Source organism: Lepus europaeus, chromosome 19 (genome assembly GCF_033115175.1).
Source record: "Lepus europaeus isolate LE1 chromosome 19, mLepTim1.pri, whole genome shotgun sequence".
NCBI classification, from domain to species: domain Eukaryota; kingdom Metazoa; phylum Chordata; class Mammalia; order Lagomorpha; family Leporidae; genus Lepus; species Lepus europaeus.
This window is the reverse complement of record NC_084845.1, coordinates 13,475,181-13,499,080: the sequence shown is the minus strand read 5'-3', so window position 1 is coordinate 13,499,080 and position 23,900 is coordinate 13,475,181. Positions and strand designations below refer to the sequence as shown.

At 50.0% G+C, this 23,900-nt stretch overlaps 1 protein-coding gene across 3 annotated transcripts in view; it reads left to right on the top strand.

The window, feature by feature from the left end:
- The window catches only part of SIPA1L3 (signal induced proliferation associated 1 like 3), a 238,772-nt gene that overhangs the window by 91,872 nt on the left and 123,000 nt on the right, over positions 1-23,900 (top strand). For all 3 annotated transcript variants that reach the window (XM_062176109.1, XM_062176107.1, XM_062176108.1), the window contains exon 2: positions 1,767-1,833. The gene's annotated coding sequence lies outside the window, so the exon portion shown is untranslated. The remainder of the gene's footprint in view (positions 1-1,766; positions 1,834-23,900) is intronic.

Below are 23,900 nucleotides of genomic sequence, written 5' to 3'. Positions count from 1 at the left end.
CCTCTGGTTCCCTCCTGCCCTGCCAAGCATCTTGGAAACCGAGATTGTTAAGACTTCATAGACCAGCTTAGGAATGGCAACTGCCCAGGAGGCCATTTCTAAGTTTTTAAAGTGTGTGTTTTTGCTATGTCTTTGTATAGTAACTGTTTCTAATTTTATCTTGTACTTTCCCAAGTGGCCTAGTGGTGAGCTGTGGGAACCATCAAGAGCAGCAGTTGCCTCTGCCCTTCTATGTTCGTTGAGAGTCATTTGGTTGTGTGAATAAATACAAGTACAGTCTGCTTAAGTAGAAAAGGACCTGTAAGGACTCACCTCTTGGGGAATTCTGCCCTTAACGGCTTCAGGCATGGCTAGATCTAGGGCCTCAAATGAGGTTGCCGCACCATTTCCTAGACCTCTGCATTGGTCTGTACTGGTTCTGTTTTCAGGTAGGCTCGGATGCAGCCCCTAGCAGCCCCACAAGCAGACCCGACCAGCGTAGCAGCCCAGGGGAATCAGCCGTCTCTTCCCATAGTCCCAGTGCCTGTCCTGGAGCTGGTGGTTTTTGACTGTGATCATCTTTTCTTTGGTGCCAGGGCCACTCTGGACCATCTGAAGTCAGAAGCAGGGAAGGCAGGACAGTGGCCAGGGCTGGGTCATGTGTGCAGCACTGCCTCCGTCACCAATCCATGAGTGAGATCATTTCAACAGCAGTCCTATATGCTGAGTGGGAAAGGTTCCAGGTCTCCTCCCTGGGAGGCATCCTGGAGGAGCTGATAGGCATTTGAACTTGGCCATGGCACCTGGGCGACATTCGGATGTTATGGTGTTGGGGAAGTTGGCTCTCCCTTCACTGACCATCGTTACAGAGTGTGGTCTAGCTGAGAGGTCAGGAGCAGACTGGAGCCAGGCTGCCTGGCTTCCTGGCCCAGTGATGGGTCACTTTTGACCGTGCAACCTCAGCTAATGGGTGCCTTACCCGCTGTGGGCTTCTGTTTCCTCATCTGCAACATGGGCGTTATTGTTGGTGTTGTTGGGAATGTGAAATGAGCACAAGAGGCCCAGAACCAGCGCAGAGAACATGGGGATTATTGCTGAATGGCCACGCGCATAGGATGGCTAGAGGCTGTCCCTTCAGAGCTCGTCTTTCTTAGTGCCAGCCCCTGGAATGTGGTGGTGAGCAATTCTGACTGTGGCTCCTCAGCCCCGAGATGTTCATTCACCCATGAAATAGCCATTCAAGCGTAAGCTACCATAGAAAAGATTCAGAAACCTAAATTCATAATAGAAAGTTACAAGTCGGTTTCGGTGCCGTTCCTCTGCTCACAGCTTGTAAAGTACCTGTTCTTAGAAAGGCCCCCACCTGCCCCATCACCTCCCTGCCCTCAGTTCCCACCACTCGCCCCCTCACTCACCTTGCAGCAGCCACAGGGCCTCCTGGCTGCACGCTAGATGTCCCTCTGGTGCCCTCACCTCAGGGCCTTTGCACTGTGGCCTGGAAGGCTCCTTCCCAGCTAATCCCGTGGTTTGTGATCTCTGTCATCCCCTCGGAAAGGCCCCCCCAAGCCCTCTGTGTAAAATAGCAACCCCATCATGACACGGAGCACTCCTGCCCTCGTATTTTGCTGACCTCCTCCCCGACTGCTTCCTGAAGAGGGAATACTGGCACCCAGCAGGTGTTCAGGAAACATTTGTGGAGGGAGTCAACACATGAGTGACAGGTGGGTGTTGCAGCAGGAAGGCAGGAGGTGACTGAAGATGTAACATCTCTTTCTTCCTCTGCACAGATGTACAGTCTTTGACGTCGGCTCTCCGGGGACCCTCCAGGACCATTAGTGTTGAGAACTACTGAGGGTGAGTACGGTAGACCTGTGTCTGCTTGAAACAGCTTCGATATTTTAAAAAAAAAAAAAATTATACAAAAGAGCATCAGAGAAAACAGACATTTCTTTCACAGTCCTTCCTGTTGCCAGGGTCCCCCAGAGGTGAGGAGTCAGGGCCAGCCTTTCCCCATCCATCATTCCTGCTCAGATGTGTACCACTGAGGGTGTTAGTTTGCTGGGTAAGATAAAGGACCCCTGTTCAGCAGATGTTTCTGACACTTGTTTCCTGGTCCCTAGCAGGAAGTGTCTTGGAGGTCTCCATTCGTAAGCGTGCATCTGTGTATCGCACTTTTTCTTTTTCACCTTTAATTCCGTTTAAAAATTTACAGAGAGCAAAGTTCACTCTCCACTGAATCTTAGCCAAAAGGTTGGGAAGCCATAAATTTCACTCTTTAGTGTATAGTTCTTTGGGTTTAGACACGTGTGTGCAGGTGTGGCACTGCCACCACAGTCCAGGTGCAGCACATCGGATGTACTGTTTCTCTGCAGGTTAAAATATCGTGTAGGTGGTTAGACATAATTAAAATGTGTACATATGGTAAATACCTGCTTATAATCATACGGTTGTATGTCATACCTAGGCTTCTGGCTGCGGTGGGGGGAGGGGTGGTTTGCTAGTAGACGTCTTCTTTCCAGTTTGTGCAGTGGCGTCTAAGCAGCTAAGCGGCCCCGTCCACATGCCATTTCCTGTTGTAGTGAGACATTTCTGAATAAGGACACCAGCCTTTGTTGGCGGAGTGCTGGGAGATGTTGAAGCCCAGGAGAGCCTGACAGTGTGGAAAGTGGGAGAGCAGGAGGTTCCGGCAGCCAGACCCAGGGCGCAGGTGGTGGTGCTGGCCGAGTTGCAGGGACCGCTCTGTGGAGCTGTAGGAGCCACGCGAGCTTACCTGGAGCTTCTGTCTTGGCTCCTGCCAGGGACTCGCGTGCCTTCACCCTGCCACAGGTGTGCTCCAGCTTATTTGCAGGACAGTCTCTAAGAGCCACATTTCCATCAAAGGATGCTTCTTAGCACAATTCTTTAATATGTTTTTTTAAATTTTTAAGTAATTTTAGAATTACATGAAAGTTGCAAAAATGGTACAGAGTTCACATACCTTCCCTACATCCAGGCCCTCAGATTACATAACTGTAGCACAGTGATCAAAACCAGGAAGTTAGCACTAGCCTGGCGCTAGTAACTCAATTAGACTATCGGTCTCTCCACTGATGTCCTTTTTGTGTTCTAAGATCCTACGCAGGGCCCCTGCTCTGCACATAGTTGTTGTGTCCCCTTAATCCTACCCAGTCTGCAGCAGTTCCTCCGTCTTGGCTTTCGTGACCTCGACACTTTGGAAAGGACTGCTCTGTGATTTTGTGGAAATCCCGATGTGGGTTGGTCTGACGTTTGCCCATGACCCGACTGAGGTGACTGCTGGAAAGGACATCACAGAGAGGGGATGTGTCCTGCCCCCTATGCATCACGTGGGGGCTGGGCTGGGACGCACTGCCTCTTGTCACTGGTGGTGTTCACCTGGAGCATTTCTCCACCGTTAAGTCACTATTTTCCCTTTGTAATTTATAGATCTCTGAGGGAAATACTTTGAGACTGTGCTAATATCCTGTTTCGCCTCATACTTGGCACCCTCTAATTTTAGCGTCCATTGGTGACTAGGTCTTGCCTGCAACAGTTATTACTGTGATGTTACCCTATGGTGATTTTTCTGTGTCCTGCTTCCCTTCTACATTTATTAATTGAAATCCTTCTGTAAGGAAGACATGTCCTTTCCCCTCATTAATTCCTTTATTTAGTTGTTAATATCCTGTGGCGCTCAGATATTTGTTTTAATCTAGCACATTCCTTTTTCCTGTGGTAAAAAAAGCTTCCAAATTCCAAGTAAATTCCTAACATTGTACTTGAGGCTGCAGGAGGGCTGGCGTGGGCCTTGGAGAACTAGGAAGAAGGGGAAGAGGTTGTGTTTGTTCATTCACTCATTTCTTCCTTTCCTTGAGCACATATGCATCTGGATACTGCTGCCGGGTTCCAGGCACTGGAAATTCAGGAATGAACAAATCAGACAAAAGCCGTTCCCTAAGGGGGCCCATGTTCTCCTGGAGGATGAAACAGTAAACAGATTTAGAAATGGACGTAGGCTAAGTTGGACGGGGCATGTACAATAGAAGCATATGGAGAGGAAGACAGCAAGGAAGAGATGGGGTCTCGGGGAATTGTGGACAGGGTGAGCAGGGAAGGCCTCTCTGAGGAAGCCCGGATGAGAGGAGGGGATAAGGCGGTGCCGGACCTGCTTCCTCCACCAGCTGGGAGAGCTCAGGCCGGTGCACTCACCTCTGAACGCCGGAATGTGTTCCCTTCCCCAGGGGCTGCCGCAGCTCAGCTGAAGCCCAGCGTGGCCCTACTGCAGGTCATCTGGTATTTCTTCCCCCAGAAGGAGAGAGAAATGAGGAATTTTTGTGAATCCATCGAACTCAGATAGTTTTTAGTGATATATGGATGAATATATTGTTTGTTCTTTTCATGTTTATTTTTTCCTTCTCTTCCCCACCCAGCCTAATTCTTGCAAAATAATCAGCCTATACATGCTTATTGTGCTTGTAGTTCCCTTTTCTTTGTAGCAAAAGATAACAGTTTTTCATTTTTAGTGGTGATAGATGCATTTTTAAATATATTTAAGTTAAAAAGTGAGTTAAAGAAATAGAAAAATTCTACCAGTGTGATGTGGAAATCAGCAGGGTTTGATAAACACTAGATAGTTCAGTCTTTTTTTTTTTTTTTGAAGGCAGGCAAACAAAAAGCTCCCGTCTGCTGGTCCACTTCCCAAATACTGGTAATGGCCAGGGCCAGAGCCAGGAGTCATACACACACCAGATCTTGCACATGGGTGACGGAATCCAACTGCTTGAGCTGTCACTTCTGCCTCTCAGGGTGTACATTAGCAGGAAGCTGGAGTCGGAGCCAGATCCGGGACTCGAACATGGATACACTGAGGTGGGACCTGGGCAACTTACCCAGCAGGCTAAACGCCCACTTCCCTTCCACTTTTTTTTTTTTCTTCTGGAAATAGGAGTTAGCTTTAGGCCTGGCCTTGAGCCATTTGTGTCACTGTGGGTGCATGAGTGAGAAATACTTTCGGCTTCAAGAACAGAACACCCAGCTCACAGCAGACCTGTAGGAACCTGACTGCCCGTTCACTTCTACAGTTCAGTGACTGAGTGGTGTCAGGGCTACAAGCCCTTTGTTTCTCTCGGCTTGCCACTCATGGTCACACGGTTGCTTCTGCACCTCCAGGGCAGGACAAATGAGAACATTTCTGTGCTGGACCGCTTAAGCACACCCAGAATCCCCAGAAGATTGCATTTGCCTCTCATGGGCCACAAATGTATACCACAGTTTCCCTCAGCTCCAAGGGAGGTGGAATATTTCTTTAAATGTATATCCTTTCCTGAGGCAGTGGCTAGAGAAAAAGGGAGTGGAGAGTGTCAGTTGGGCGAGCCGGCCAGCAGTGTCTGACTCCATGGGGGCAGAAAAGCAGTAATAATTAACATGAATGGGTTCTGACTCTGTGCCAGGTCCTACTGTTAGCACTTTCTGTGCATGACCTCATTGAGTCCTCAGAACCCGCCCCGTGATGTCACTGCTGTGATGTCCCACAAGGAAACTGAGGCAGAGTAGGGAATCCTTCTGCCAAGCAGAGCAACTGTAGGCACTCTTGCAGCCTATTTCCAGAGACCTCACTTTCTTCAGCCACTCTGCTTCACTGTGTCATGGAGGTCCAAGGGGGTCCCAGGCTGCTTGCTGTCTGGCCTCATTTCAAATTCTTCCAAGAGAGGATGGCATTGTAGCACAGAGGGTTAAGCTACCATATGTGCTGATTCAAGTCCCAGTTGATCCCTTTGCAATCCAGCTCCCTGCTAATGTTCCTGGCAATGCTGAGGAAGATGGCCCAAGTACTTGGGCCCCTGCCGCCCACATGGAAGACCCAGATGGAGTTCCAGTCTCTTACTTTAGGCTTTGGCACAGCCACAGCTATTGTAGCCATTTGGGGAATGAACCAGCAGATGAAAAATCTCTGTCTCTCCTCCTCTCCCTGTCTTTCAAATAAATAAATCTTTGGGGGCACAAAATCCTTCCAGCAAGGGAGGAACAGGCAGCATATAAATTGGCATCATTAGGAAGCTTTCTTAGGAATCATATCTGTTGGTTCTGGTCCAGTCCTGGTGGACAGCACCGGCCACACATCTTCCTGGCATCCTTCAGGGGCTTGCAAGTGCCTGAGAAAACTGCTCCTGGCCTCCCTTTGCCAAACAGACGATACCTGTGCTTTGAATCATTCTTCCCAGGATGAAGTTTCCAGCCTATTACCTTTCTCTGGAGTTTTCCTGGTTGACTGAACGCCTGCCTAATATGTGCCCACCCTCTGCAGGTTTTCGGAGTAGTGGGAATGAAGTAGACGCTGAGACAGGCTCATTGCTGGGTGGGTCCTTGTACTCCTGGGACTTCTCGTCCAGTGAGGGAGGCAGGCCCTCCAACAGTGACAGCCAAGGATGGTCAGGGCTTTCTTGAGGGAATTGGGAAGTCCAGCAGACTGGGAACCAAGCAAAGATGCCCAGCCTGGGAGTCAGAGAGTGACTCCGGGAAGCAGTTTTTGAGCCTGGGAGGAGTAGGAATTTGTCAAGCAGTTTCCCCCTTCTCCATCTCCCTTTTTTCAGTGAAGCTGTCGCTACAGCCTTGCTTTCTGAGCTGCTGTTCCCTCGTCTGTAAAATGAAAGGATTTGGACTCTGGTTTCCATCCATCCTGCCAACCCACCCTGACTGGGCCTGTCCCACATTCCTGATCGTGTGCTGTCCCCAGACGTACCTGGCCGCACAGGATGTTGGGAAAGCTGTGCAGGTAAATGACCTAGAACGGGGGAGTTCTGCTGAAGGGCTGTGGGAGCCCTGAGCAGACGGCTACCCATGAGTTGGGACACACTTCTCCATGGAGGCGAAATGAAACATGGGTTAACATGCTGACTGGGAGCACAGGCTGGAGTCCAGAGGCCTGACTTCACTCCTAGCTGAGTCACTGACTGGCTGTGATAGGCAGTCTCACTCTGGAAGCTCCCATTGTCTCCTAGGGTTGTTTTGAATATGAAAATGTGAGCATGAATTTTAAGTACCTAGGACAGTGCCGTTACAAAGTAATCACAAAAAAAGAGATGACGTCGGCAGCTTATCTTCAGTAGCCCTGCCGGTTTAATCGCCAGCCTATAGGAAAGCCAGTGTTAGCCGCTGCCGCTGTGGTTAGTCGCTCACCAACCAGCCATGTGCGTGCCCAGCCCGAGCCAGTGCAGTGCCTGATGTCACAGAACTGTGCTCTGGAAACGGGGCCCATACACTTGAGGCCTGGCCCAGGGGTTTCATAGGAGAAGGTGGGAGTTTGATTGGTGTTTGTTAGAAACCTACAGCTTTTGGCTCCCTGGTCCCTTTTTGATCTAATCCCTAGGCCTTTCAGCACGGGCCTCTAGAGCATGGGCTGCCCTTGACCTCTGTGGCCAGAACGCATGGATGCTCTGCTTAACCCATCAGCCAAGTCCCAAATTAGAACTGACAGTGCGATTTATTCTCTGGGATGGCACAGGGAGGGCAGAGCCCCAGTGGGTGATTCCGCAGGAAGGTTGTCAGCCCGAATTAGCCGGGGCCCTTCATGGAGCCTTGCTGTTTCAGCGTCCTCCAACTGATGGGGTTTTTTAGGGTGTCGCTAGTTTCTGAGCAGCCCACCACTAGGGATTGGAACTTGACTCTAATTGCTAAGGAGCTGTATTTGATGAGGGCTGCCGCTGAGGCAGGAAGCAGAAGCTCTGGGTCCTTCTGTCTGCTCCACTGGGAATTGAAAGTGGTGATTCCCTGGGGCGGGCGGGAGATGTTCCTTCTCTTACACCCCCTCCTTATCACTGAGGGTCAGTCCTTGCACCTGAAGGCCTTCGCCTTGTTCCTCACCTCCCAGTTTGTGATCACAGTGTCTCCAGCTGCCTTCATTCATCTGTAGGAATGCCAGTGATGGGCACGATTCTGCTGCAGTAAGGAACTGACCCTGAAATCCTAGACGTGGGCACAAGGAACGCCCATTTCTTACAGCACAAGGCAGGTCAGGAGGGGACTTGACCTTGTACTTCAGGAACCCAGACCGACCGTGACTCTCCTGTCTTGAGGCTTCACAGCTGAGATACACAGCCTCCAAGAGCAGCAGAGCAGAAGAGAACTGAGGGTCACACAGCACACTTAGATGCCAGGTCACAGCCAGAAGTGACATAGCCACTTTCACTTGTATCTGGAGCTAGTCATGTGGTTTTTCTAACTACAAGGGTCTGGAGATGTGGGAGGTACCTGGTGTTCAGCGAGTAGTAAATTTCTTGGCCACAGGAGACAGGTGTGGTATTTATTCAGGACCTATTGTGTGCCCTGGAAATCCAGAGGGGTCCTTGCCTTCCTGGGACTCATGGTTCACTGGGACAGCAGACCCAAAGGCAGGTCAGAAAGGCTTGACCTTATGTTTCAGGGACCCAGGCTGATGTTGGCTCCTCTGTCTTGAAGATAAGTAAGCACTAACATGAACCGCCATGTAATGGTGTCTGTGGTAAGTGCCATGATAGAGGAACCCACAGGACCCTGAGAACACGTATGCTCGGGGAAGCAGGGGCCGAAGTGTTTAGAGAGGTCAGGAGGTGTCCGTCGGATGAGAGGAGGCCTGAAGGATGAGCAGACGTGGGGAAAGAGTTTCTGGTGGAGAGAACAGCATCAGTGGAGTTCAGGACCAGGAAGGAGCTCGACTTCAAAGGAACTGGAAGAAAGTCATGAGTGAGGAAGGGGTGGGTGGGGCAGACCATGTAGGGTCCAGTTGGTGTGGGGAGGAATTGGGTGTTTGTGACACCTACCTTTGGAGCTGTTGAAATAATTAAATGTGCTCAGTCATTCTTTGAACAAATGCTGATTTTCTCCTCTGGCAGGCAGTGTCTCAGGCGCTGTAGACACAGCAGTGACGAAACAGTTACCCCTGTTCTCATGGAGCTGGAAAAGGGGACAGATTTTACCTGGTGAGATAAAACTGCTGACCAAGAAACAGAACAATGTAAGAGACTTTGTGGTTTTGTTGCTTTAGCTACAGGTAGCATAAGCCAACATGCACACAGCCTTAACCAATCAAGGGGTTCCCAACTGTACGTCCAAGTGTTCTCTGGACCAGCTTCTGGGCTGGTGATACAGAAGCTCAGCAGTGGCTATGACCCAGGTTCATTCTGCCTGTAGCTCTGTCCATGATTCCTTCCCCTCAAGGTAGGTCCCTTCCACAGCCACGGGATGGCAATCAGTGGTGCTGTGGCTGGTCTCAGTCGGGGCAGAAGCTCCAGGGATCTCCCACTGCGCACTTTGTGGACAGTGAGTTACAGGAGCCAGTGTGAGAGCACAGAGGGGCTGCTGCCCTGGCCAGGGCAGGAGAGATGGAGGAAGGGCCTAGGTGGGCAGAGTGGAGGAGGGGAGGAAGGGGTGGGGTCTTGCCAACAGCATGGCTTAAACAAGGGAATGCTGAGCAGACACTCAAAAGTGTCTATCCTGCTCTGTGCTTCTTTCATTAACAGTGGAACACAGTCATAGGTTACAGGCACTGAGAACCCATTCAGGAAAGAAGCCTACTTTTCAGACTGTGAAATCCTTTTATTTTCAGAAAGACACGTAGTAATGCGTTGTAACATGTAAATTGGAAAGTGTTGCTTTAAGAATGATGCTCATCCTTGCTGACGTGAGAGTCATGTTGGGAGTTTTAAGAAGCCTTCAGGCCCACGCCCTCCACCAGGCCAGTTCAGTTGGGATTGCAGAGAGCAAGGCCAGGCCTGGAATGCTGCTTCCCAGCTCCCCGTGACCCCCGTGTGCAGCCAGGGTGTGAGCCACTTCCTTACCTCATCTCTGGCTGAACTTCTCATCTTAAAGCTGTATTGCTTGTTTATATTTCCGAATATCAAAGTTAACACTTTTTAGTTAAAAAAAATTTCAAGGGATTCGGAATCCCTCAATATGATCACTTGTACAAATTGGTGTGTATCATCCAGTCTTTAAAATATTTGAACCCAAAAAATACCCTATGTGTCTCCCCAAAGTGATTCCTCATCTTTCCAAAGGGAAAATGGAGAAAAACAAAACAGTTCTAAGACCCGCATAAAATGTGGGAGAGACAGACAAGTTAATCAGCTGCCTGTTTGTATTTTTTAATTTATTAGTTTTGTGATACATTTTGAAACCTGATAGCAAAGATGTTGAATTCAAAATGTTGCCTGTCTTCTCTCATATATGACAAACTTGTGTTGGGCACACTCTTCCCCAACACCCGTATCTCTCAGGTCACTGTGTGAGTCACCTACACATATTTCCACAATACCTTGTCTCTACATCCATCTCAAATTGTGTGGTGTGGCACTTCTTGAATGTATGTGTTTTGTTGTTGCTGGAAACTGTAGCCTATCCCTTGATACAGTCATGTGCAATCAGTCATATGCCATCAGACAAGTTTAAACTAATGATCTGTAACTGTAGCCACTAACTTACTATGTTACATTTAAAAAAAAACAAAACTTTTTTTAAGGCTAGTTACTGAAAATGGGTACATGGCTGAATAAATGTGAAAATATAAAAGTAGTTATATCAGCACTTGTTTTTGAGTCAATCAGATTAGCCATTTCAATGTGAATAATTAATGACAACATAGGAAGATTGTCTATTCATGTAAGTTTATCTTCCACAGTGGCACTTTGCTTCAGTATTACATTACATACTTTTTTTTTTTTTTTTTTTTTGAGGAAGGAAGAGTCACTTCCCATCAGCAAGGAGCCTGGCACTCAGTCCAGGTCTCTCACATGGGCGGCAGGGACACAACTACTTGTGTCTTCTGGGCCTCTGCATTAAGCAGGAAGCTGGAGCCTAGTCTCAAACCTGGGCACCAGGTGAAGTATTCACTCAACACCCTCGTTTTAATTTCCAAAACTCTGGTCTAAGTATTCCACTATATACAGTTTAAGAGTTTTTACTTCAGATACTTTGTTTGTTTGAAAAGCAGAATGACATAGATATAGAGAAAAAGATCTTGCATCCACTGTTTTACTCCCCAAGTGCCCACACTAGCTGGAGCTAGACCAGGCTAAAGCCAGAAGCCCAGAACTCTGTCCAGGTCTCCCACATGGGTGGCAAAGACCCAGGTCCATGAGCTATTACTTGCCGCCTCTCGGGGTGGACTAAATTAGCAGGAAGCTGGAGAGGAAGCAAAGACTTGAACCCAGGTGCTCCTTTATGGGATGTGAGCACCCCAAGCAGCAACTTAACCACTGTGCCACAGCACCCACCCCTCTGTCTTTTTTTTTTTTTTTTTTTTTTTGACAGGCAGAGTGGATAGTGAGAGAGAGAAAAGTCTTCCTTTTTCCGTTGGTTCACCCCACAATGGCTGCTGCGGCCGGCGCACCGCGCTGATCCGAAGCCAGGAGCCAGATGCTTCTCCTGGTCTCCCATGCGGGTGCAAAGCCCAAGTCGGGCCATCCTCTACTGCACTCCCGGGCCACAGCAGAGAGCTGGACAGGAAGAGGAGCAACTGGGACAGAATCAGGCGCCCTAACCGGGACTAGAACCCGGGGTGCCGGCGCTGCAGGCAGAGGATTAGCCTAGTGAGCCAAGGAATCTTTAAAGGGTCCATTTACAGAGATTTAAATTCTACTTTTAGAGTCAAGCCCCTGGAAATAGTTACTAAGTCTTTATAATATATGCTTCCTTCTTCATTGTTGCCCAAACTAGCAACATTTAAATTTTTTAGAAGATACTGTGCCTTTGCCAAAGAGCATTTTGTTCAAAATAATTCAAAAGACTCAAAGACAACCAGCAGGCCATGCAAAATTTTGAAATTCTTGCATGGTTTTTGGTAATATGTATTTGAACTTTTTGAAGTACCTGTGTTACTTCTGAAGGCAATTTTTTGGGGAAAATCTTGCTTATATTTTGGGTATACCACATATGCAAAGTAAATTAGGTGAGCCACAAGTGAGTAACTAGCTCAGTATTGGCCTTCCTGCTGTGTGCTGTAGCTAGTTAGTGCACCTAGGTTTTCTCCCTCCCCCTCCCCGCATTATCTCATTCACTCATTGTTGATTTACTTCCTGCCAGCTACCCTAAGAACCAGTGCAGAGGACAGTAGTAAAGATCCTTTAGAACGTGCTGGAATCCCGGCTCTCTGCTTCTACCTGTGTGACTATGGCCAAAGCACTTACCCTTCCTATGCCTCAGTTTCTCTATCTGTAAAATGGAGGAGATGATGTTAGCTGCTTGCTAAAGTGGCTGTGTGCATTGAGAGACTTAGTACAGATTCCCAGTTCTAGGTGGAATGTGATCTAAGCTGACATACTGTTACCACTGCAGAAATCCCATGTAGTGGATAACCAGTGCTCCCCAGATCCTGCCAGAGTTGCCTTTTTTTTTTTTTAAGATTTATTTATTTATTTGAAAAGCAGAGGGGCTGGCGCTGTGGTGTAATGGGTAAAGCTGCCACCTGCAGTGCCGGCATCCCACATGGGCGCTGGTTCAAGACCCGGCTGCTCCACTTTCGATCCAGCTCTCTGCTATGGCCTGGGAAAGCAGTAGAAGATGGCCCAAGTCCTTGGGCCACTGCATCCACGTGGGAGACCCAGAAGAAGCTCCTGGCTCCTGGCTTCGGATCAGCGCAGCTCGTAGTTGCGGCCAACTGGGAAGTGAACCAGTGGATGGAACCCACCCCCTCTTTCTTTCTCCCTCTCCCGCTCCTTCTCCCTCTCCCTCCCTCTCTCTCTCTTTCTCTCTCCCTCTCTCTCCCTCTCTCCCTACCTTCCTCCCTCCCTCCCCCTCTCCCTCTATGTCTCCTCTCTGTGTAACTCTGACTTTCAAATAAATAAATAAATCTTTAAAAAAAAAAAAAAGAAAGAAAGAAAGGCATAGAGAGAGGTCTTCCATCTGCTAGTTCACTCCCCCAAATGGCCACAGTGGCAGGAGCTGGGCAGATCTGAAGCCAGGAGCCAAGAGTTTCTTCCAGGTCTCATGTGGATGCAGAGGCCCAAGGACTTCGGCCATCTTCTGCTTTCCCAGGCCATAGCAGATACCTGGATGGGAAGCGGAGCAGCCAGAACTTGAACTCGCGCCCATATGGGATGCCGGCATTTCAGGCTGGGACTTTAACCCACTGTGCCACAGCGCCAGCCCCCAGAGTTGCCGTTCTAAACTCCAGAGACTTCAGAATTCCGAAATACATCTGGCTCAAGAGGTTTGGAAAGGGATCATAAAGCTGTATATACAAAGCATTTAGCCTTCTAATCCTCCGCCTTGCGGCGCCGGCACACCGGGTTCTAGTCCCGGTCGGGGCGCCGGATTCTATCCCGCTTGCCCCTCTTCCAGGCCAGCTCTCTGCTATGGCCCGGGAAGGCAGTGGAGGATGGCCCAAGTCCTTGGGCCCTGCACCCGCATGGGAGACCAGGAGAAGCACCTGGCTCCTGGCTTCGGATCAGCGAGATGCGCCGGCTGCAGCGGCCATTGGAGGGTGAACCAACAGCAAAAAGGAAGACCTTTCTCTCTCTCTCTCTCTCTCTCTCTCTTTCTCTCTCACTATCCACTCTGCCTGTCAAAAAAAAAAAAAAAAGCATTTAGCCTAGTGTCTGGCACTGAGTAAATGCTGTGTCAGTGTTAACCTTTTATTATTATTCTTACTACTGCTGTTATTTAATGTGCGTACCTCACCATCCTTAATCACCATCTTGGAAATGCAAATGATAATCACAGTGAAATACCATTACACACCCACCTCTGCAGGTGAAATAAAGACAGCAGGAAGGAGATGAGGTCAGAGATCTGTGTGAGACCTTCCAGGGGGTGGGGCCCAGTGCCTAAATGAATAGTGTGAGGGGTCTCGGTAGAGAAGGGGTGTGATCTGCTGTGTGAGAGGCCGGAGTGGGGCCTGAACACCAGGGGAGTGGTGAGGGCGCTGACTCAGCAGGGCCAGGGGTTTGGGAGGCGCTACAGAAGGCGGCGTGAAGAAGCACACCACCAGTCAGTGCCAGACGCCTGTTCGAGAGCTGCGTGAGACAGCAGGGAGGTGGCTGGATGTACAACGGAGCCTCAAGAAGTTCATGAAAAATCTGCATCTTAAATTTGTTTTCCATGAACTTTTTGAAAGCCCCTTGTATGGGTCTGGCATTGAAGGGAGAGGTTCAGGTGGCAGAGGGAGGTGTAGGATTCCTTGGCAAGGAAATAGTGTTAAGAGCCACGGTCCCTGGAGGGGCACAGGTCCTGCAGCTGTGTGGGTAGAGAAGGGGAGGGGTGTGGGTAGAGAAGAGACGAGCTGTCCAGAGAGAAGGCAAGGAATCGGCAAAGGAGGCTGGGAAGGGGACACCAGCCAGGAGGAGGAGGCCAGCCGAGGAAGGAGGGGGATAGAGTCTGGCTGCATGAGGGATGACGCTGATGAGAGCAAGTTCAACAGAGACGTGGCCTGTGGCCATCTCCCCTCCCAGCAGAACTGGCGTGCGATGGTGTGACCCCACACGCTTCATCTCTTGCTGTCTTCCTAGCACTTAGGCCACACCTGACGGTGGATATTCAATAAAAATGTGTTCAATTAATGTCTGTGTGGACTGCAGAGCCATCAGAACTGGAAGGGCTCCAGGGTGTGGCAGAAGTGTATTCTGGGGGCCTGGGCTCCTGTGCGTGTTAGGAAGGAAACGCTGGAAATGTCATCCAGATATCCAGGTGCCCCCAAGACTAAGCATTTACCAAGTGCTTGCTCCCATGGTCAGGACTGAGGTAGCCTCTCCATCTATAAAATGGGATAATAGTAGTATTGGCCTCATAAAGCTGTTGTGAAGGGTCAACACTTGAGCTGTTTAGTAAGTGTGAGCTCTTGTTAAAAGTAATGCTGGCGTTATTATTCTGACTTCATGGCCCTCACCTTCCGGGGAGAGCTGTAGATGTCAGATAGTCACTCAAATAACCACACCGTGTAACTATGGTAATTAAGCTATAAAGAAAAAGTACGGAATGCCTTGGGAGAGAATAACAGACTGGGGGTCTGCTTCCAGGCTGGGGTAGGGAGAGGAAGGTCCAAAAAGGCATTTCTGAAGAAGCAACATGCAAGTCGAGGGGCAGGCTTGTGGCTGGGGTGGATATGGTGGGAGAATAGTGTGTGCAAAGGCCCTGGGGTGGATCAGAGCAGATGTGATGAGGGAAGAGAGAGATCACTTGACCCAAGCAGAGTGAGAAGAGGAAAGAACAGCAGATCTGGCCACACGGGCACTGGTGAACCTCAGTAAGAGATTTGGACCTTTCCCTGCAGCTCCTGGGACTCACTGGAGGGTTTTTTGTTAGTTTTTCACTGAAGCATTTTAAGGAGAGACATGACATGGTTTTATTTTTATTTATTTATTTTTTAACTCCCGTGTGTGCTATCAAGACCTGATGTCCTGACTCCCTTCCTCCCTCAGGACAGTCTGCTGTCCAGACTCGTGCCCCCCCGCCCACTCCCCAGACAGCTCGTAGTGATTGCTACAAGGCAGGGTCAGGGTCAGGGTCAGGGGCTGCAGCCCTCCCCCATCCTGTGGCGCCTGCAAGCTTGTGCTGTCATCTGACCACTCAGTCTGCAAGGTGAAAGGGAGCCTTCTGTAGAGCAGCAGGTGCCCTGGGCCAGCAGACTCCTCAGCCCCTAGGTAAGAAATGGTTTGCTGCTCCATCTGGATCACTGGGAGGCCCACAGGACTGGCCACCCAGGCCGCCCTCTGCCTCGGAAAAGCTGCACCCTCCTGACTCATGACTCCTTCGTCCCAGCCTGCCCCCTGTAGATGGCGCTACATTTCCTTCTGGGCCCGGAGCCACCAGCAGCTCTCCCCTCATTCCGTTTCTTCTGTAAGATGCTGACCTGTGTGCCCCTCGGTTCCCTCTTCTGGTCCAGGCGTGACAAGAAATGAAGAGCAGGCTTGGGAGGGGCGTTTCCGTGTCACCTTTGTGGGCCAAGAGTTGGGGGTGCAGTGCCCCAGCCTCTTAGCAAGGCCCCCTCCCCTGCAGCCTGGGGATGGCATCAAATTCCCAGGGTGCTGTCCTTGCAGCTGCTCTGAGCCTTCACTCTGCCAGTTGGTGTGCAAGTGGAGGGCCTTGCTGTACCTTCTGCTGTGCCCACGCTGCCCACCCAACGTTCAGAGCATCAGGTGCGCTGTGTCTTGGGAAACCCACCTAGTGACCACTGTGACCTCTTAGCCCCGGGCGGCTGAGAGACTCTTACAGGGACTGTTAAACACATGGGTCTCCCCACTCGGCCGGGCCCTTGCTGCTGAGTGTGTGATGGATACCTGCTCTCTTTATCCTCCCAGCAACCTACCAGCCGGGTTTACAGGTGGGGAAACTGAGGCACACTTAGCAGAGCCACACGTGGAGTAGGAATCCGCACCCAGGCCGTCTGGAGTTATAATCGTTCTGCTACGCCTCCGTCAGCCCACTCCCCAAACTCATCCACCCCGTCGCCCATTGCATTATCGCGGCTCCCTGTCTGTCCTTACTTACCACGGTTGACTTGACGCTGCATTGCCTGTCAGCACCCTTCGGCATGGGAGCGCCTACTGTTCTATATCCCCAGCATTTAGAACAGTACCTGGCACCCAGGAGCTGCTTGGTAAATGCTTGTTTAATGAGTTAATTTACCAGTGACAAGGATGTAGAGAGACTGGGTCTCTCAGACCTTGCTGGTGAGAATGTGAAATGACACAGCTACCCTGGAAAACGGTTTGAAAATTATTCTTAAAAAAAAGAAAAAAGAAAAAAACCATACAACTACTGTGTGGCCTGGCTTTTGCACTCTGGGGCATTTATTCCAGAGAAATAAGACTTACTCTATGCTCACACCAAAATCAGTACGCAGTTGGCCACCACAGCCTTATCTGTGGCCAGAAACGGAGCAGCCCACTGTCCTTCAGCAGGTGAGTTGTTGTTTTTTGTTTTGTTTTGGGTTTTTTTGTTTGTTTTTGACAGGCAGAGAGAGAGACAGAGAGAAAGGTCTTCCTTCCTTTGGTTCACTCCCCAAATGGCTGCCGTGGCCAGAGCTGTGCAGATCTGAAGCCAGGAGCCAGGTGCCTCCTCCTGGTCTCCCACGAGGGTGCAGGGGCCCAAGCACTTGGGCCATCTTCTACTGCCTTCCCAGGCCACAGCAGAGAGCTGGACTGGAAGAGGAGCAACCGGGACTAGAACCTGGTGCCTATATAGGATGCCAGCGCCGCAGGCGGAGGATTAACCATGTGAGCCACGGCGCTGGCCAGCAGGTGAATTGTTAAGTAAACTCAGTGGTACAGCCATACCAGGAAGTGCCGCTTGGCAATAAAAGGGAGCAAACTATTGACATGCCTCAATTTGGATGAACTACAGAAAAAATTTGTGCAGTGAAAAATGCCAATCCAAAATGGTTACATGCAGTCCGATTCTAATAACACTTTTTAAATAGCAAAATGAGAGAACAGATTGATGATTGTCAGTGGTTAAGGATTTGGGGTGGGGAGTTGGAAGGAGGTGGGGACGGTCATAAAAGGCAACACAAGGGGCCTTTACAGTCATAGATCTGTTCATATCTTAACTGTGGTAGACACACAAACATACACTTGATAAAATTGTATGGAACTGGGGCTGACGTTATGACATAGTGGGTAAATGCCACTCTGGCATTCCTGATGGACACCAGTTTGTGACCTGGCTGCTCCACTGCCAATCCAGCTTCCTGTTAATGGCTTGGGAAAAGCAGCAAAAAATGTTGCAGGTGCTTGGGCCCCTGCCATTCACATGGAAGACCTGGATGAAGCTCCCCAGGGCTGGAGAGTGAACCAGTAGATGGAAGATCTCTCTAACGCTTTCAAATAAATAAGTATTTTTTTTTAAAAGAAATTGTACAGAATTGAATAAGCACATACTCAAATGAGTGTGGAAAATCAGTAGACTACCTCAATGTCAGAGTTACGGTATTATACTGTAGTTCTGTAAAATGTTAGCATTTACCAAATTGGGCCACGTATAAATGGTTTCTCTCTATTGTATCTTGAAACTCCACGTGAAGCTACAATGACATCAGTAAGAATTTCAGTGAGGGGAAGAAAAAAGGAAAGAGAAAAGCAGGAGCAGAAGGTGGCTCAGGAGAGGCCCGAAGTGGGCAGGGCAGAGCACAGAGCCCTGAAGGCCATGGGGAGGAGGTTAGAGCTGATAGAGATGAGCTAGGGGTGGGTTTCAGCAAGGGGGTGTCCCTGGCCAGATCCTGCATCTCTCAGTGATGCCTGGCTTCTGCCCCAAGACAGTGGGGTCAGAGCTGCAGGAGAGAGAGCAGCAGGGAGGGGACGTGCATGTGGAGAAGAGTCGCCCAGCAAGAGAGGCTCCTGTGGGCTGGGATGGAGCACCTGGGAGAGGACCAGATCTGCTCTTGCTCCCCCTGCCCCGCCCCTGTGTTCAACCACAGTTTGGAGGGCAAGACTGGAGCTTTTGGTGCCAGGAAGCTGTCCTGGCCCCAGCCTCATCAGTCATGTGGAAAGAAATCGCTTTATAGGCAATCCCGGGCCATCACAAGACCCCAAACACACATGTGTCTCTGGGACTCTCCCCTGCCATGGAATCCCAAGAAGAAGAGCAGTTTAGGGGAGGGAACACGCACTTGGTTAGCAGGTGTCGTCAGCCAGCTCTGTCTCTTGTTTGGGACGTGCATTATACAGTCATGGACATGAGTCAGATTCATCAAATGTGTACTCAAAATGGGTATATTTTACAGTGTGTAACTGTGCTCCAGTAATTAAACCAGCAGGTATACACCATCAGGTAATAGGATAGCTCACGTTTATTGCAATTCTCTGTGCTATGCTCTGTGCTAAGCACTTTAGATGGGTTAATACAACATTTAATACATGCGGTTAGAGTTTCCTCTAAGTGCTTGTGTTCTGCTCTATAGATGAGGGAATTCCAGCCAAATCAGTCCTGGGCACTGGGCTCTTCCTGGGTGGAGCAGCAGGAGCCCAAAGGCAGGGCTGTGCAGGCTGCACGTCCCTTGGCCTTCCCCTCATCTCACTTGCCCTGTGTCCCGATGGAGCACTACTGCACTGCAGCTGGGAGGTCCCCTGGCTGAGGTCCTCGGGCCACATGCCATTTCAGAGATCCCAGCAGTAGCCCAGATCCAGAAGTCCAACCTTTGATACAGGAACAGAGCAGCTGCAGGAGAGCCAGGATGGGCTCTCTGCCCCCGTCTCTCATCCTCTGCTCCAGGCAGCTGGAGATTAGCCCCCTGCCGATGTCAGGAGAGACAGAACACAGTAGAACATAGAAACTGGCTGCAGCCCAGCTGTCGTACAGAATGAGGGAAATGAAGTGACCCGCTGTGCAGGCTTTCCTGAGCTCTGTGCACAGAGGACAACGCAGCTGTTTCTGGAGTGGGCAGGGGGCGTGGGACCTGAGTCTGCAGGCGTTGGTGATCAGCCTTTCCTGGATGGGTCTCCAGTGCAGAGGTTTTCCCTTGCTTAGCAATCCATAAGTGGCCGGCTAGTTTGTGGTCTCGCAGTGCTTTAGCTTGCAAGTAACAAAGACCCTAGTGTCATCCAGCCAAATGTGAAAGCATCTGGTGTGTTCTAGAAGTCCTGATGGGTGGGCAGCAGGCAGGGTAGCAGCAGCAGCTCCACATGTGTGTCAGGAACTTGGGTTTTCAGCTTTGGTTTCCTTGTAGGACCCAAAATGTCATTTGAAGCAGTGACAGTAGAGCCACGTGCTGTCTTACCACAGGCATGGCGGGGAGGGGGCCAGGGTAAGCCCCTAGCCCCTAGCCCCTTCTTCTGTGGATTGTGAACACTTCCTTGCAATCTGGAATGGGTCCCACTTCCCTGTATGCCCCCTTCCCAGGTGGTCAGATCACCAGAGGAATGTCACCTGATTGCATCTGAACAGCAGTCTTCCAGGGATAGGGGGAGGAAGAAGTGGGAATTCGGTGATGAACCAAATGCCTGCCACAGTGGGGAGAGGCTTCCAAGCTCGGTCCCGACCACGGCTCCTCAAGTTAACAGGTTGTGTCAGGTCCAACAGATTTTGTGGCATTTGAGGACAAAGAAGTGTGATTTCCTTTTAAAGTACAGAGACTTGTCCGGTTTCTGCTTCCTGCCGCCTTCACCCTCACGTAACAGTAGAGGAGGAAGAAGTGAGTCTGGCTGTCACAGTGTGTCCCCTCCCCGTCACCGGATGGGTTTTCTTATTTGGCCCTTCTTTATCCTCTGTCCCTGCCTCCCACTGTGTGAAGTGTCTGTGGTGTATCTGTACATATCCTTGCAAGATACAGGTTGAGGTTGGAGTAAAGAGGCAGTTTGTAGTAATGGTTTGGGGTTCCATGTCACCTTCCTTTGGCTTTTTTCAGTTGTTGCCAAATGCCACAATTTGAGATCTGGTCATGTTGTATGTACAGTATGCAGCCGGTGTGTTGCACCTGACAGCTTAACAGTCATATATGATGGGCATCTGCCACACCACCCATTTCCTTTTTTTTTTTTTTAATATTTATTTGAGAAGGAAGAGTTAGAGACAGAGAGGGAGACAGAGAGAGAGGTCATCCATCTGCTGGTTGACTCCCCAGATGGCCACAATTGCTGGAGCTGAGCCGATCCAAAGCCAGGAGCTTCTTCCAGGTCTCCCACCTGGGTGCAGGGGTCCAAGCACTTGGCCCATCTTCCACTGCTTTCCCATGCCATTAGCAGGGAGCTGGATTGGAAGCGCAACAGCCAGAACTTGAACCAGCACCCATATGGGATGCCAGTGCTGCAGGTGGAGGCCTAACCTACTACACCATAGCACTGGCCCCCATACCACCCATTTCTAATCTCCTGTGGTTGGGTACATGGATTGTTCCCAACTTTATAGCACTGCAGACAGTGTGTCAGTGAGTGTCAACCCATGAGGGGTCCCACTGTAGCAGTGATGGTCATTCCTTGTTCATGTGGCTGCTCTGGCCCAGGTGCCCTGTAGCGCCCAGGAGGCCCACCTTCCCCATTGGCTTCTCACCACTTGCTGTTACCCTGTTTCCTGATTTGTGCCAATCTGAAGGCTATAAAGTGGGGTCTCAGGTGTTCATGCTCTGATGACCAGTCTGGCTGAATTCCCAGGCTTTCTTTCCAGTGAGTTAGGTTGGTCAGATACGGAGCAAGGCAGGGAGGGCACAGTCATGAAGGACAAATTCTGGAGTCAGAGGACCTGGGGTCAAATTCTGACTGTGACATTTAATTCAGCAAGTTATGTCACACTTCTGATCCTCAGTTGCCTTAAATACAAAATGCAAATAATAGCATCTATATCATAAGGTGTTTTGAGGATTTAATGAGATAATACATGTGAAACACTGAAGACAGTGCCTAGCACATGTGATATGAAAGTTTTATCAATAATTATTGTAATCATTGTTAATTGAGTTTTAAGGTTCTAAAAATCCAGACTTTTAAAAAAATATTTGAAAGACAGAGATCTTCCATCCATTGTTCACTCCCACAGATGGCTGCAATGGCCAGAGCTGAGCCAGTTTGAAGCCAGAAACCAGGAGTTCCTTCTGGGTCACCCACATGGGTGCAGGGGCCCAAGCACTTTGCCCATCCCGGTGCATTAGCAGGGAGTTGGATTAGAACTAGCACTCCTATGGGATGCCAACACCGCAGGCAATGGCTTTACCCACTAAGCCACACGAGGGCCCCCAAAATTCAAGCCTTTTACCCTCTCCTTTTTAATTCACCTAAGAATGACAGCCTGTGGAGGTACTCCTGGCTTCTCTCTGGTCATTCCTCAGGAACTGTGAGGAGAGAATACAGAGAGCAGGGGCAGGCACATAGCTTCGTGGCTAAGTCACCCGTGTCTCACATAGCAGTACCTGGATTCAGTCCCCAGCTCTGGCTCCTGCCGGAAGTCTTCCTGCAGGCACTGGAAGGCAGCAGGTGGTGGCTCAGGTGATTGGATCCCAGATTCCCACATGGGAAACCTGACTTGAGTTCCTGGCTCTTGGCTTCTGTCTGGTCTAGTTGCAGCCATAGCAGGCATTTGGGGAGTGAACCATCGGATGGAAGTGCTCATGTGTGTTTCTCTCTCTCTCTCTCTCTGTCTTTCTCTCTCTCTCTCATAGAAAATAATTTTTAAAACATTATGTAAAGGGGCCGGCACCATGGCTCACTTTGTTAATCCTCTGCCTGCGGCGCCGGCATCCAATATGGGCGCTGGGTTCTAGTCCCAGTTGCTTCTCTTCCAGTCCAGCTCTCTGCTGTGGCCCAGGAAGGCGGTGGAGGATGGCCCAAGTGCTTGGGCCCTGCACCTGCATGGGAGATCAGGAAGAGGCACCTGGCTCCTGGCTTTGGATCAGTGCAATGGTCATGGCGGCCATTTGGGGAGTGAACCAACGGAAGAAAGACCTTTCTCTCTGTCTCTCTCTCTATCTGTATCTCTACCTGTAAATTATGTAAAAAGATCAGGCAGGCCTAGCACTATGGCACAGCAGGTTAAGGCGGCATCCCATGTGGGTTCCGATTCAGATCCCAGCTGCTCCACTTCCAATCCAGCACCCTGCTGGTGTGCCTGGGAAAGCAGCAGAAGATGGCCCAATTCTCTTGGCCCCTGCATCCACACGGGAGACCCAGAGGAAGCTCCTGGCTTTAGCCTGGCCCAGCCTCAGCCTTTGGGGCCATCAGGGAATGAACCAGCAGATGAAAGATCTCTCTCTCTCTCTCTCTGTCTCCCTCCCTCTCTCTAAATCTGCCTTTCAAACAAGTAAACAAAACAAAATGTCTGTTTGAAAGGCAGAGTTACAGAGAGGAGAGAAAGAGAGATGTCTTCCATCATCTGGTTCATCCCCACATGTTCACAGCGACTATTCATCTGGGTGTCCCATGTGAGTGTCAGGGGCCCAACCACTTGGACCACCGTCTGCTGCCTTCCCAGTTGCACTAGCAGAGAGCTGGATCAAAAGTAGAGCAGGAGGAATTTGAACCAGCACTCAGGGGATGATGCTGTGTTACAGCTGGTGTCTTAACCTGCTGAGTCAGAACTCTGGCCCCATTAATAAGTTCTTTAATGAGGGGCCCTTGGAGTGCCTTCTCTCTCAAGTGGTCTTGGCCAGTGCTTCCCCAGGGGTGTTGACACCACTGGTCCATAGGTGTGCATGGCTTGAATTTAATGAGCCTACAAATCGCCCTCAAGGTTCTACCAGTAGAACCTGGTATCCCCCACCAACAAATACGGACCTGCTTTGTCTCACCTGTCGGTTTGGATGAGCTGTAATAGTGGGAAATCGCAGACAGTTACAGGGTAGGAGGGCATGCTGTGCCCCATTGCCGTACTTATTGCCAGATTCCATAGTACCAACTCAGAGCCAGTCCCGTCTCATCTATCCACTGCCTCTGGGTCATTGAGAAGCAAGTCTCACCTTCCACATAACTGCATCTGGGGCTGTCAGCTGCACCCCCACACTGAGTCTGTGTGTCTTGGTAGGGGGAGGATGTTTCGATCGAGTGATGCTTTGCTGCTGAGGTACACCTTCTGCCTTGATTCTCAGGTGCCCCTCAAACATAAACAGCAGGGGTATCTTAGGAAAGCAGAATCCACTCTAAGTATTTTAGGCAGAGGGCACTCAGTTCAGAGAATTTTGTTAAATAAATGTTGAGGGGTGGAGGTTGTAGTGCAGCCGGTTGAGTCTCCATTCCATGTTGGAGTGCCTCCTCTGCTTCCTATCCAGCTTCCTGCCAATTCAGCGAGGAGGCAGCAGCTGATAGTCCAAGTACTCGTGTTCTGCCACCCACGTGAGAGGCCCAGATGGAGTTCCTGGCTCCTGATTTTGCCCTGGCCCAGCCCTGGCTTTTGGGGGCATTTGGGGGAGTGAACCAGCAGATGGAAGATGTCTTGCTCTTTGTCACTTTGCCTTTTAAATAAAAAATATATGTATACTTTTAAAATCTTATTAGAAAAATACTTCTTGGAAAACCTGAGAAACCAAAGAGGCAGTCCCT